Genomic DNA, 15,864 nt, shown 5'->3' with positions numbered 1-15,864 from the left:
TCAGAACAGATGTTCTGACGACCACGTGAAGGTTGCTGCCTACAGAACCTTAGGGCTTTTAGGTAAACAAGAAAGAAATTTCCAGCATATTTTTTAGACGACGGACCAGCCTGAGGTTAAGTAGATCACCTAAGTGTGTCAATTACTCTTGTACTGAAGGCAAACACTAACCAGAGCGGCTGTTCAATTTGTATGAAACCTTTGATGCTGACAACATTTCTCAAATCAACAGAATCAACCAGTAAACAAATATTCAGTTGCACTTGTATAATAGAAAGGAAGAGCTGAAGATGTAACCTTGGAGCTGAAGATGTAAAAGTACCTTTACTTAACACTTATCATTCTGAGATAATTTTACTAATACTTGTAGAAGACCGACATACGTTGACAATTAGTTCTGAGTGCGTTCAATTGAAGATCTGTCACTCTTTGAGGCAATTAATTCTCTCCTGGCATATCGCCCGACACACTGCATCGGCATTCCATCCCTGCGCTGACGGGCCGCGTAAATATAGTCGTAAATCTACACTCGGCGCCTGAGATTCTTAGATATGTAGTTTATTTTTTTAGCTGTAAGCTTAGATTATGATCTAATTGGCCGAGTCACAAACTTAGTGTAAAGTGATCCTTTTTTAAATTCTTGAAAAGTGACTGCAATTTATTCGTAGAGTATAACAATATAACGTAACGGTCATGATCTCTACGTAGTATCCCTTAGTCTCTCTTAATGCCTGCTTCACGTGCAAAGGGCTAATGCATTTTGCGAAGCATTGTTAAGTACCTACTAAATTAAACGTCTGGATCGATTTTGAAAATTAATATCTTAGTTTTCTAATTTCTAGAGTCGTATGTGTCGCAACAGATTGGCTACTTATCGTGTTTGTGCCGGCCTTCATACTCATTAAATTGGTTGTTTGTTGTTAATTAACGGTTCGCTATCCGCGGGAGTTCTACTCATTGCAATTGTCTAACTCTATAATTGATTAAATATTTTTCTTCGTTGTTCAATAGAATGAAATAGCTCTGCAGTACGATGTGTCAGAGTCGAAACTCAGTACGATGTGTCAGTGTCGAAGCGTAATTAATTGAAATTATTGAATGCTATATTAATTATATACACACTAACTCTTGCCTGCAGTTTCGTCTGTGCAGAATTAAAAAAAGCGAAAAGTATATCATGTGTTCCTCTAGTTTATGTTATATATCTGTGTTAAATTTCAATAAGATGATTAAAGATTTCATACACCAAATTTCATCAAGATCCTTGCAGCCCTTTTGGAGATAACTTCAAACAAACATCCATCCATCCATCCATCTAAACATTCTTACAAAATGAGATGAAAACAGTAGACAGTAGTACTAGTTACGTTAAGAAAAGAAAGGCATACTTATTGCGAAGGAACATAGAAGGAAAATATTTTCATTCAAAATTGATTTTTATTGTTATAATTTCTAAGTTCAAAATTATAAAATTACGACTTACCTATTAAAATCCGTGACGTCACTATGAAGACATCACCATTGCCACAAAACACACAAACACTCACAAACACAGGTATTTGTATCGTGTCGATTCACATCACATTGTCGTGTCGTTGTATTTGAAACTCTACGCAGTTTGTTTAAAATCAGTTATTCTTTTAACCTGCAACAAATAAAGGTACATGTTATTACCCGAATGACAAGGGGGTTATGTATTTCGCGCTTAAATAATTTTGTTTTATCTATGTAATATGCTAACTTAGATTGTTTATATTCATAAAGCAATAGAATTTTCGTTAAAATTACAAAATACTTCTATTAAAATACTTTTCGCACGCAAGTAAAAAAAACTCAATTGATGTACCCAAAATCAAATCCGCACGGAACCGCGAGGTTATGTGAAGTCTATAAGGCGTGAACTTTCATCATTACTTATAAAATAATGGCGTTTCAAAATAAAACATTGTGCCAATAAAAATCGGCGTATAGCAATGTTATTGCTGGGCCTTAAGTTACACAAGTTAGAAGTGCGAAGTGCGAAAAGTGATGAAAGTGCGCAAACTTCCATTGCAATTGTATATAAAACATTTAAGCAAACAAATTGAAGGTCTATTTGATTTTATTTAATAATACTTTTTCAAAACAGTACGTATTAAGTCTTTTAGCATTAGATTTCAAGAGAGAAAGATTTGCCGCAAAAAACGATGTATTTTTTAAAGGATTGTAATGTCGCGATAATAAATTTTTAAGAAAACTAAACTGGTTTTTCAGACCAAGCCTCATTCGCACGGGCGCTTTTTTAACAAACGCTAAAAAAGAGTTTAAATATAATAAATGCATTTCCAACTATCTGTTCGTAAGCGACACTTTTTTTATCGCGCAGTGTTGCATTTTAAGCGCTGGACTGATTGATTAAGTGATTTTGTAACTTTCGTCGCTAAAAAGGCGCCAATACCGAGTGTTAACACATTGTTAAAAAAGCACCCGTGCTAATGTGCGCTTACTATTGCATTTTTATTTAGCAATTTTATTTAGCAAGTGGAACGTTAATTATAATACAAAAGCAGCATTATCTAAAGTGATAATATACCGAGAGAATCTGTTATCACCAACTTAAGGCCTATAAATACAGACGGTCGGCGAGCTCAAAGACCTAGCTCCTTATCTCTAATGATAAGTACCTTAAAGAGGCTAAAGTTCGTTAAAATTGCTATCTAATAAGCTCGAAACAAAGAAAGCGACGTAGTAGCGAAAATTAATTAAAATGCTTGTTTCTTAAAATATAAATCAAACTGATTAATAAAAAAACATAAGTTACGTTTAAAAAAAACATACAAACTGACACAAAATGTTTAGTGTCTAGAAGTTTGAAGATCCCGTTAGATTCAGATATTTAAATTTAGTTTCTAATTAATTTCCGAGAAATTTAGATCGTCTTTTAAAATAAGAAATATTATAGTAATAACGACTCTACTTCTTTCATGTGAATATTTTGATTAGTAACAAATGCACAGCACAAATAACTGACCCCTATACATACATCTGCTAGAAAGGTCGCTGCATGAAAATAACAGCTTTTGCTTCGTTCCGACTAAAAAGAGCCTGTTGAGGATGTTTTCGGCTAATTATTTTATTAGTTCGAGTTTCCAACACCGCTACCAGCTGATAACTTCAACTTCAAAATGGAATAGGAAACAATAACCACGGGTTCTTACTCCATTCACTGGAATATAGATGTCAGTGACTTAAAAAAATATAACTAATGTAATATAATTTCAATTTAATGTATACAACACAATTTTACTAATATAAGGTAAATAACTATGGTACATTTTGCGCGTATGCAGGCTGTATCGCGCTGGCGCCAAGGCTACGCGTGGGAGGCACCTCAGACCTCGTCCGACCACTCGCCTCACTCTACCTAATGCTGTTTTGTTCTAATAACGATGTTATAATGCACAATATAGGTAGAAAATAGTCTATTCTTCTTTGACTTTTGCACTGATATGTTTTTTTTTTTTGAGATGTGATAATAATTTTTGAAGTTAAATAAAGACAAATTATTATGCACAAAGAAACACATTTTCAACGTGCAGTGTTTTTAGGTTACGTTATTTGCTTTAAGATGTTAACGCAATGTTTCAGTTTATCCGCAAACAGTTAACTGTGCAAACAGAAGTTGCAGTCGCAGTCTTACGTACTATCAGAGATTCTGGCGGTATTTGAAATTAAAAGTGACAGCATTGAGACGATAATGCAAAAACAATAACCAATAGGGCGTAGCTTTTAAATGTGTCTGTATGGAAAAAGGTCGATCTGTATGACACGACTGATTACTTTTTACTTTTATGCTATCTAATTGGTTATTTTACAAGCAGGTGCGGAGTCTGTCTCGTTGCAAGAAACAAGGTAATTTTTCTGTAAGTAGACCACCGAGAAGGGTCCTGACTGTACAAAGGAAAAACATAGATAGGTAATGTTTAAACATAGTCATTTAAGTACCTATCTTAAAGTTTACTTTTTACTTAATGCAGCCATGACTTGTGCTAAAATACAGTGTCTATATTTACAAAACTTATATAGGTCTAATTTAAACTTGATAATGTTTATATAAATGTTATAATTAGAGTGTACATTATTCCCAAGTTGAATTAATAACATCCCTCTATTGTGTCTATTATGTCTAAAATAATTATGAATATGAATCGAGAATTAAACAAGAAGTTTGATATTTTTTTATATGAAATAATTATTACAGTGCAACCTCGATATAACAAATCGGAGGGGAACAAGAAAATATTCGTAATATCAAGTAATTCGTTGAACTGAGTCTGAAAGCCTGAAAAGAGGTTGTACGCAAAGAATGTTCGCAATGTAAAGGTATATTTTATATTGACTCTTATGGACAATTCAAGGGGATTACGAAACATTTGTTAAATCGAGGAAGTCGTTATATTGAGGTACGTTATATTAAGGTTGCACTGTATTAGAAACACAGTTTTAACTAGTTCGGGGGACAGAGCCCCACTAATTTTGTGAAAAATGGCTTATAGTTAAATAAAGAATTTTTTTTTTTATTATAATTTACTTAATAAACGTATGTATTTTTAACCAAAACAAGCACTACATAACGATCGAGATTTCAAATTAAAATCCATATCCAAACATGGTGGAAAGTTTTGTCAACATCATGTGTTTATTCAACGCATTTTCGGTCACTTTCGATAGTTCACACGACCCAGGCCAAGTATCTGGGTCAAATAGTTTTCTACTGACAAATTACCTTAGTTAATGACTAGATAGACACTACTCAAGAGCTGATTTGAATGTGTTACAAAGAACTAAGATATCAAAGATAACTTTTATTTTTTAAACTAATAAAGGTACTAATAATTTCACGCCATACTGTCTAATTATAACCATAAGTTACAAATAAAAAAAAATACTTAACATTTAGACTTACGTGTTTAAAAATATAAGCCGAATGGTGATTAAGTTTTCAATTACTTATTGTAAAAGTAAGAGAACTTATTCACCTAATAGATAATGATAGAGCAAAGATAATAAAAGTATATTTCATACAAATTAAATTAATATAAATGATTATATATTACCCGAAATATGTAACAAACGGCACAACTTTTTCATCAATTCAATTTATGTCTGACATGTTGCATTGGCATGTCTTGCGCCTGTCTTAATTTGTCGCGTCATCACAAAACGGCTAGCTTAATGTCATGTATTTATATTTGGATCTATTAATCATGACTTGGACCGCTAGAGGTCATGCGGGTTGCTATTCATATTAATAAATATAACACTAGCTGACGCACGCAACTCCATTTGCGCGGAATTAAAAAAATACTTAATTGGTAGCCTGTGTGTTCTTCCAGACTATGTTCTACATTTATGCAAAATTTCATCAAGATCGGTTCAGCCGTTCCGTAGATACGTTCAAATAAACATCCATTCATCTAAACTTTCGAATTTATAATATCAGTAAGAATTAAAATTAGTTTAACAAAATTGTCAGTGATTTAAAATTGCCTAAAACATATTTTACTATATAAAAAATAACTGCAAAATAGACTATGAATATAATATAGTCGACTGAGCGGTTAGTTAAAATGCCATCTGGAAATAGAAGAAATCTTAAAATGCCGGAAACGGTCGAGAAGTGTCGGCCTGTTTCGCGACCGGGGCCCGAAATAGTGGGGTTCGTGGTTCCCGAAGGACTTTACCAACCGGGGAATAGATCAAAAGCTCGACTGATTCATTCCAACCATAATTAGTTTAATAACCTATTTTAAAATACCATATTTATAATGTTTCGTAACATTCAAGCGCCATCTAACGTTCCCTTTGAAGATTACAGTTAAATAACTCTGTTACTGTTGTGTGGTTTTATATTGTAATTAACTACAAAGATATAATTTGCTTTGAACAAGAGTTTAATCAGTGTCTGGTTTCACATCTTTTAATAGTGAATTCTAATACATATTACAAATATTTATTAAACATCGCTGTAATAAAAAGCACTTAACTACTATCAAATAGGGATATTGTTACCAAGGGAAGTACAATAGTATTTCGGAATATAGAGTATTTTTTTATATCAAAATGTGGCAAACGAGCAAACGGCCACCTGAATTAGACATCTGCAAATACAGATGGTTTACCTACCTTTGATCAACGGAGAAGAGGACGCACAGAAAGAGGATATTTCTCCTTCCTATGTGTCCCTTCTTCCGCCAAATCCAGTTCCCCTTCCAATCCTTTCCCAATACGAAAAGGGTGGAAGGTAAAGAGGACTAAAATTAACTAAAATTAGACCACTTCACGCATGTCTTCTGTGTGACGGTCCATTCATGCACCCCAAAAATATTGTAGTCGCGGGATCTACCACTGTTGAAATATTTAAGAGTCAAAACATCAAGATATCAAAATATGTTGATATCTCTCGTATTCATTTTGAAAAGCTATAAATTTTATATATATAAAAGAAAGTCGTGTTAGTTACACTATTTATAACTCAAGAACGGCTGAATCGATTTGACCGAAAATTGGTGGCCAGGTAGCTTAGAACCAGGAATCGGACATAGGATAATTTTTACCCCGTTTTCTATTTTTTTTATTCCGCGCGGACGGAGTCGCGGCTAAAAGCTAGTCTATATATATAAAAGAAAGTCGTGTTAGTTACACTATTTATAACTCAAGAACGGCTGAATCGATTTGACTGAAAATTGGTGGGCAGGTAGCTTAGAACCAGGAAACGGACATAGGATAATTTTTACCCCGTTTTCTATTTTTTATTCCGCGCGGACGGAGTCGCGGGTAAAAGCTAGTATGATTTAAAGCAAGGTTTTGTCTATTAATTAAAATTAACCACACCTTAAGTATTAACTTCAAAAATATTTATTATTAAACGTTGAAACTTTAGTATTTATATTATATTTTGTTATTTAATTGTTTTTAACGTGATGACTATTCTGTTAAAAATATTTTGAAACATAACAGAAATACTATAAACGAATATAGCACCAAGACGACGGAAATAAACGTCACAGTCGTATCATTCACGCTTATTTAAGTAACCCACTAAACTTTGTTGTACTTCAATTTTCACAAGGTTATTTAAACTGTTTAGTTTGACAAAACATAAAAGTTGTGAACCTTATGCTACGCGTGATAAGGTAAAAAATATTCGTGTTTCTATTTCGGCAATCGTATTTTAAGTTGGTATTGGGGAAGGATGCGTTTTAATGGGCGAATGTGTCAAGAATTTTTAATTAGTTTTTTTTGACTACTGATCGCCGAGATTTCTTTACTGTTTGTCCGCGAGCACTATCTTACGAATATTATAAATGCGAATGTTTAGATGGATGGATCTTTGCTTGAAGGTATCTCCAGAACGGTTCAACGGATCTTGATGAAATTTGGCATGGATGTAGGACATAGTATGGAAGAACACATAAGCTACTAATGAAGTTATTTTTAATGGTTAAATATTTTCAATCAGTTCTTAACTAGATCAGATTTATAAATTAGCTTGATTTACTATTGCCTTTTGTTGTACGAAATTAAAAAAAATTACTCAGGTAGCAAAGTATACTGATTAAAGCGTAAACCGTTACAATGTACGTATATTAATTTTTTTACTAAGCAAAGTGAATCAAATGTAACAAGAGACGCGAATGTTTTGTTCCGTATCAAAATGATTAGTCACATCTTCATGGTCATATGCCTTATTAGAACTTGTTGGAAGTGCGATATGACAGAATTATATCTGTAATTTTAAATTTATATATTAAGTAAAAACGCCCGCGACTTTGTCAGAGCAAAACTAAAAAAAAAGTCTATAATATGAACTTGAACTGGAAGGTAGATCAGTACGTGAGGTACTGATCTACCTTCTAGTTCAATTCTCATCAAAATCGGTCCACCCGTTCCGGTTATCACCCGGAACAATCGCGTCCTTGCGGACAGACATATACTCAGAGACAAATATTAAAAAATTGGTTCTTCGTTATCACATGACGTTTACGGGATATAATTTTTTTTCTACATTACATACAGACACTTCAATTTTATAAATATGTATATAGATTGTTCGTAAATTAATGTAACTGACATTTCTCCTACCAAATGTTGGCAAAGTATACTACTCTACTATCTCTACCAGCCATCATATCAGAATTCCCAACCTACGCATACCCCAAAAAAAAGACGATGCTCTTCTTTATTGAAGTTTCAATACAAACGATTAACGTCAAATATCTTTTATATCTCACCATAGACCTAGTAACCTAGAAACTACATTCATTTAAAGCAACAAAAGATCTAATACATAATTCATTGGTAAAGTATCATAGATCGACGAAGCAATCGACTTAGTGTCAACTTTGGCCCTTTTAGATATGCAATGATTGTCAAACCTGTTGGTTAAAGATGTCAGGTGAATCCAAATTTCAATAGTTAAGTTTGATATTGCGTCTAATTTATACCGAAATACTTGTATGGAAACTAAAAAATAATGGACGCATACTTTGGCTCATAACTTACACTACTATATAAAGCTATATTATTTTATTTTTAACTGTACAATCATATAGAATATGACAAGGACATGAATTAAACAAATAGTTATTAGTCACCTTTACCGATGAAGTTGACACAGATGTTTGGAACATGCAACACAAAATAAAACACACTACATAGAGACATATCTTAAAAAATGTAACAATCTGAACTTATGGATGATATATCAGTCTTTAACAAGGATAAAGTTTAGTTTATTATTTACATTTTATTAAATTGTTTGTTGAGTTCCTGGCACAGTTCTTTTCCTTCTTTTTAATAAGGTATTATAACTTTATTCTTACTAATATTATAAATGCGAAAGTTAAGCCATCTTAACTTTCGCAAACATCATAACGCAATTTCGCAAACATAACTTCAAACATACATCCATATGTATGTTTGAAGGTATCACCGGAACGGCTGAAAGGATCTAAATGAAATTTGGCACAGATGTAGAACAATGTCTGAAAAAACACATAGGCTTCTTTAGTTTTCTTTTTTTAAATTTCGCGTGGATGGAGTCGCGGGCAAAAGCTAATCTTATTTAACACTAATTTTATTTCTCTTCCCCTTCCTACCCTTCTCTTTCTGTGCGTCCCCTACTCCCTTGATTAAAGTTAGACAACGCAACTGCGGATATCTATGTGCAGCGGTATTTCAGCGAATCATTTGGTCGCTTGCTCGTTTGCCACCTTTTGATATAAAAAATCAAATGTTTTTTTTCTTTTTTAAATTAGTAGTAATTAAAAATTGCGTGATATACAATTATTATTTCCTAAAAATACACACTTTACATAAATAATAATGAATTATTAAGCTCTAGATTAGATTAATAATATTTGAATATTTGAAGTTAAACTAACCTTGAATTCAAAACAAAAGAAAATAATAGAGTTCCGAAGTGGCGTTTAACATGCGATAGTAAACAGAACAGTGTACTCAGTGGTATATACCATACTGGGTTTTCCCCACTTGTCAAAGATCGATACAGTAACCAAGTAACAGTGATATAGATTGTCTACAATTATTTATAACTATCGTGAACGTTTAATTTATGACACTGGGAATAACTAGGAATTATCACACATTACTTTCATTGGAATATAAATTAAATAAGTTTTCTTTGGTTTTACCAATTTATCAGTGACTAATGAAAAAGATTTTAGATTTATAATGAATCAAAACTTTGCACTGATTGGTTATACGACGATGAATTTTAAAGAAAATTAACGATAAAAAAATATTATTGACAAACTTCTTATCGAATGATTAGTTCTTACTTTTTTTAACATACACATAAAAACTTTTCCTAATAAAATTATATGGTACAATTTAACTATGGAATGTATTAAATTATATTTAACTTTACTAATCTAATATTTTACAAGCGAATGTTTAGACAAATGGATGGATGGATGTTTGTTAGAATGTATCTCAAGAACTGCTAAACAGATATCACTGAAATTGTGCAAAGACTATAGTCTGGAATAACACATAATCTACTAATGAAATTGTTTTCACTCCTACGAGCGGAGACGCGGTCGACATCTAGTTTCGTATTAATGTTTACTGCATTTATTAATAATAACCTTGAAATATGCTCTTAAAACTAAAACAATTCCAGCAATTTAATTTAATTGAGAGAGGAGATGTTTCAATTAACCGTTGGAGAGGTAACACTGTAAATAGATACATAAAAACTGTAAGTGCCACTCGAAGTTGGAATGCTGGATATAAATAAGTAAAGTATAATAGAGGACACGTGTTTAATGCTTCATCTGGTAATAATAATGTGGGGACACTGTTTATGAGTCTATTTGTTACGGAAGCTTTTCTTATTTACTGTATAAATTGTTAGATCGTAAACTATGCTCAAGTTTTTTGTATTTTCTTACAAATTATATATTAATATTGTTCTACAGATGTATTATATACGGATATTAAATAATAAAAATCTACTAGTCTTCTAGTTATTTAAAAAAAGCAAAAAAAAATGGGACCCATCTGCAAGCACTTCCTTTCGATTAAAATATATTTTATCAAAATCGAACCACCAGGGGCTGAGATTCGCGGTAACACACATAAAAAAAAACACAGTCGAATTGATAACTTCTTCTTTTTGAAGTCGGCTAAAAATAGAAACTTGAAATCGTGACAGATGAAAATTTAGTTATTACTAAGTAGTAATGCTGTAGAAATTAACGTATTTTTAATCATAAAGTGATATGATTATTTTTAGGAAAAATATCCATGTCTACGTCATCAGATACGTCACTTATCACCGTTTATCATTGTGTGCACAAAAACTATTACGTTACTATAATAGGTTTTTTTAATGCGCTCTTATCAGGTGATAGCGACAAGCGATATGTTGATATATGTTGATAAACCAATTTAAAAACACTCCTGTTAAGACGAATTAGGAAACAAGCCCTAAACTAGATTAGGTCTAATTTTGGTCCTCTTTCCCTTCCCATCCTTTTCTAATTAGGAAAGGATGGTAAGGGGAAGTGGATTTGGCGCGAGAGGGGACGCTTAGGAAGGGGAAATATCCAGCAACGCATCAGCATTTGCGGATGTCTATGGGCAACGATCGCCTCCCTATTTCAGCGAATCCAGGTGGCCGTTTGCTCATTTGCCACTTTTTAATATAAAAAAAAAAATAGATGTTTAGAGATTTAATTCGAAAAGTAAGGAAAGAAAATGCCTCATTAATGGAACAACTGATCTATGTTAATCAAGTTATCTAAGTAACTACACAGGATTTCTAATATTGCTTTGTTGTACTTCAGATTTCAATGAAAGTAAAAACAAAATACACAGACTAAATACTACCAACATTAGAATAAAATACTTGAGAGGTATCAAGGGACACCCGGATGGAACGAAGTTCCTATGAATTTTCGTTATATATTGTCACGTCGTTGCCATGGTTACTATAGCAAAAAGTGTCGTGACAACTTTTCGTAAGAATTTTTTCCATCTAGCCCCCTTTCACAACGCGCGATAAGGAACTTCGTTCCAAAAATAATTATTAATAGACAATAAGATTATCCGAATTCAAAGTTAGTCTGTTTCCTCAAATCATTACGCGAGTTGATAATATTTCTTAACTGACACAAGTTATTGAATATTTTACAATTAGTAGGAATATTAACAATACTTGTCCTTTAATTTAGGCTAAGGTCAGGCAAAGGTTAACAGTTGTTTTTGTACTTTCAGAAACAAATTTTATTTACAACCAGCTGTTAAACAATTACCGCATCCTGTGAAATATAACAAATATATAAAAATAGTAACAGAGCTAAGGGTAGTGTTTACCTTTTATTCATAAAATGTATGAACTTAGACAAAAATCGGTAAATAGATAAACGAGACAGAGAAAATTTCGGAACTTGGTATATCAGCAATTGTAAGTTGAAAGTTGGTAGGTGTTTAGTTTATTAAAGCTGTGAATTTTCACTGTATAAGACTGTATATAATAATACATAAGCTTACGTATATAAGCTTATATACAACATGTTTCCGCGCAATTGTTTTGTCAGTAAAAAGTAATTAATCGTTTCAAAGTTATAAGATAAAAGTAATATAATTGTTAAATTCATTAAAATATAGTATTTTTGATAACTATATGTTGTAACAGTTATTAAAAAATAATTAAATAAATACTGAGAAAGCAGTTATTTTGTTATTTCGATAACTTTATTATCAAGCTTGTAATTGTCGTGTATTGAGAGTACAACGATATGCAATTGGATAGCATAGTATAAAAGTTACGGTTGTGGGTTCGAATCCCAACTTATTTATCACTATGTCCAACAGCACCGTACCGTATTATTAACTAAGGTGTCATTTTGATTAATTGAAATATAAAATTTATTTCAAATGCCATTCAGAAGCTACTTCCGGCTTAGTATAAAAATAGTTTTCTTCTAAAGAGAATTTCTTTTGGATACTTTGTAATATATAGTATTAATTTTACCAAACTTAACTTTATTATCATCAAATTCAACAATAAAATAAATTAAAAAAGGGTCAGAAATATTTAAATAAGTGACGCGGTGGAGAGATAATTTTTTTAAGAATTTAGGTTTTTATAAAGTGCAAATATTAAAAAAATTATGCTGATTTACATGCGTTAAATTACAAAAAAAAGGCTAACTTTTTTTTCACAAGGTGGCAAACGAACAAACGGCCATTCGTCGAAATAGCGAGGCGACCGTTGCCTAGAGACAAATGCAGTTAACTTTTAAAACTATTGTTTAACAAACAAAACAATACAAGAAACGGTTAACATAAGTTGTATAACATGCATGAATATAACATCGTCAAGGTAATACTTGCCAAAATAACCAAAAAAAAAAGTCACAATTATGCGCGCGTTCCTTATTCAGTCTCGGGTTCGTATTCGCACTTAACATCCGTTTAATACAAAATTATGTAAAACTTTGAAAATAAACTGGCATAATAGAAGGCTTTGTTTTGAAGTTTCACTTAGTTTTCGTAACGCGCTTGTCGGAGCGCTAGTGCACGTCATATCACGGCGACGGTCGGGTGTATACTGGCTCGGGCGCCTTGTCCTTCGCGACTCAACACTTTCACTGCTGATAAACCTACGGCTGTGGGTGACGGATTCGAATCCAAATCCACGCGAAATGCCTCTGAATTGATATAATGTTAGAAATACTCCTGAGGGAACCCTTAGGGGCAATAAAACGTTTCTGAGTGTTATTGGAAGTGTTTTTATGACTATTGAAAATATTTATTCACTTTGGGACCTTTCATCAATGCACGTTAACAAAGATACAATTGCAGAAAAGGTTAGAAAAATTAATTTCTGCAGTGTATTATTTTTGTAGTAAGAAGACAGAAGCGTAATATTTTCTTACAGACATTAAAATAACAAATATTCAACAACATTAAACACGCCCTGATAAAGAAGGATAGGTAAAAAATATATTTAAGTTTACTACAAATTATACATCATGAAAGTATGTACAAATACCATTCGCATTACACGTATTACTGTGGCGGTGGATGTCATCAAAGTACCGGAACTCGGTCAGCGTTACTAAGAACCGATCTCATACGATTATCGAACGTTACTTTTGTCAATTTGTCATTAAGCGCTTTGGTATACATACCTAAGGTATCGAAAACAGATTTATTTTTTATATTTTAAGGTGGCAAAAGGAGCAAACGGTCACCTGAATTCACCGAAATAGCGAGGCAATCACTGCTCATATATTTCGCAATTGAAGTGTCGCGTTTAGTCGGCAGAAGAGGGACGCACGGAAAGGGAGTGTTTACCCTTTCTATGCATGCACTTCTCTATCAAATCCAATTCCCCTTCTCATCCTTTCCTTGTAAGAAATGGGTGGGAAGTCATAATTCTTTTACACACATATTTTTAATCTGATATAACTTTATCAAGTTGATTCTTTCTAGAATGAAGAGTAATCCTGTTCCCAGATTCAACAATTTGTATTCTCCCTCAGAAGAGTTTAGTTTTTGTATGTCTAGCTTTGCCAGGCGTCCAGAGAAAGCCGGACATAGGTAGGCTTTTTGATTGCGTGTCCGACCAAAATAAACGGTTTTCCGGTTTTTGTTAGGCTTTTTACATTTCCAAAACGAGAGTGTACCTATTAATACTGAGACAAAATCCTAAATAATATAGGGTGACCGTCCTTTCTACCCAAATGTCCGGTCTGGCTGTCCAAACTGGCTGGTCTGTCCGGCTAGTAGATTTGGCGACCTGGCAACCCTTTGTATATCAATCATTGATAGTTAATTCGTTTATTTATAATTATACGAGGCATACCATAAATATAGAGTGATAGAATTTTTTAAATTAATAGACAAACGCAGCAATCGATTTTGTTCAAAATATGATAAAGTCACGGAGCTTGTATTCTACGGACCAAGTAAATGAAATTCCAAAGTTGTAATTACTATATTTTAATAATAATTATTATTATTAACAACAGAATTACGTACTTCTTATTATGTAATTCACCTGTAGTTTATACTCTGAAGTTATAAGTACTGGTATTCAATATTTCCTTTCGCGGCATCATTTGATGAATGCTGCTATGTAAAACATGTTGTCATTGTGTTCTCATTGTTATGTAAGTCACAATCTATTGTTTACTTCGCTACATACACTTTGAATTCATTATATTTCAATGTATGTATGTAATGTATGAAGTATTACCCACTTACAATACTCAGAAGAATCTTCGCTGGAAGTTTACTGAGACATCAGTCTGTACTTTCCATCAAGATGTGTTTTTAAGGAAAATACACTATCTCTATTTTAACTGGAGTGGTAAGTGTTTATCTTACTTCTTGCTAATATTATAAATGCGAATGTTTAGATGGATGGATGGATGTTTGTATGAAGGTATCTCCAGAACGGATCAGCGGATCTCGATGAAATTTGGCACAGATGTAGAACATAGTCTGGATGAACACATAGGTTACTTACTACGTTTTTTTATTTCGCGCGGAAGAAGTCGCGGGCGACAACTAGTTGTAAAATATTCCTTCAAGATTTCGTTCTCAAATTATTATGCCTGGAGCCAGGATGCTGAGATTTTAATGCGGTTTGTGGTCGCTCGTAAAAGTCACTTATAAAATACAATAAAATCACTTATTTAATGGGACTTTAATGTCTTTCGGTTCTATTAGAACGTACTTATACAATAATGTACCTTAAAGTCTGAATCAAAACGATACCAAATGAACTTATATAAAAAGCGAGAGTCCAAGCGTCCGCGCTATTTTTCTCGTACACAGGTTTCTCTCTAATCCGAGTGTCTCGCTTATGAAGGTCGTCCGTAGGAACCGGACAATGATTCTAGACACTATAATTAGAGTTTTGTAGCTTATCCAGATTCGACTGTAGTTAATGTTGTGTCAACATCGATTAGTTTCAGATTTAGTGGTCCTTTATTAGCGTGAGAAGCGTGAATGAGGTACTGATCTGATACTGGCAATGCGACAGCGAATCCTTGCCAGTACCATTATTTATCATTTACTGTTACCCAGTCGTTAATTTTAATTAGTTAATTTATTATAAAGTAATATGAAAGACTTTTTTAAGAAGATACCAATCAACAATTTAACGTTTCCCAACACATACGCTCTCTAGGCGTTTAGTAGCAAGGTGCGTATTTCGTAAAAATTTTATCATCGTATAATTACAGTTGCATTAATTTTACATTAAAAATCAATCATCGATGTGTGTTTGATAAATGATTGCCAAACATACACGAACTAGTTGGTTGATTGAACTTCTAA

At 32.8% G+C, this 15,864-nt stretch overlaps 1 protein-coding gene across 1 annotated transcript in view; it reads right to left on the bottom strand.

Annotated features, from left to right (window-relative positions):
* LOC106710289 (inverted formin-2) overlaps positions 1-1,639 on the bottom strand; it is a 54,807-nt gene extending 53,168 nt beyond the window's left edge. The window contains exon 1 of the mRNA XM_014502307.2: positions 1,484-1,639. The gene's annotated coding sequence lies outside the window, so the exon portion shown is untranslated. The remainder of the gene's footprint in view (positions 1-1,483) is intronic.
* Positions 1,640-15,864: the final 14,225 nt, after the last annotated feature.

The sequence above is a fragment of the Papilio machaon genome, chromosome 18 (assembly GCF_912999745.1).
Source record: "Papilio machaon chromosome 18, ilPapMach1.1, whole genome shotgun sequence".
NCBI classification, from domain to species: Eukaryota; Metazoa; Arthropoda; class Insecta; order Lepidoptera; family Papilionidae; genus Papilio; species Papilio machaon.
This window is presented reverse-complemented; position numbering and strand designations above follow the sequence as displayed.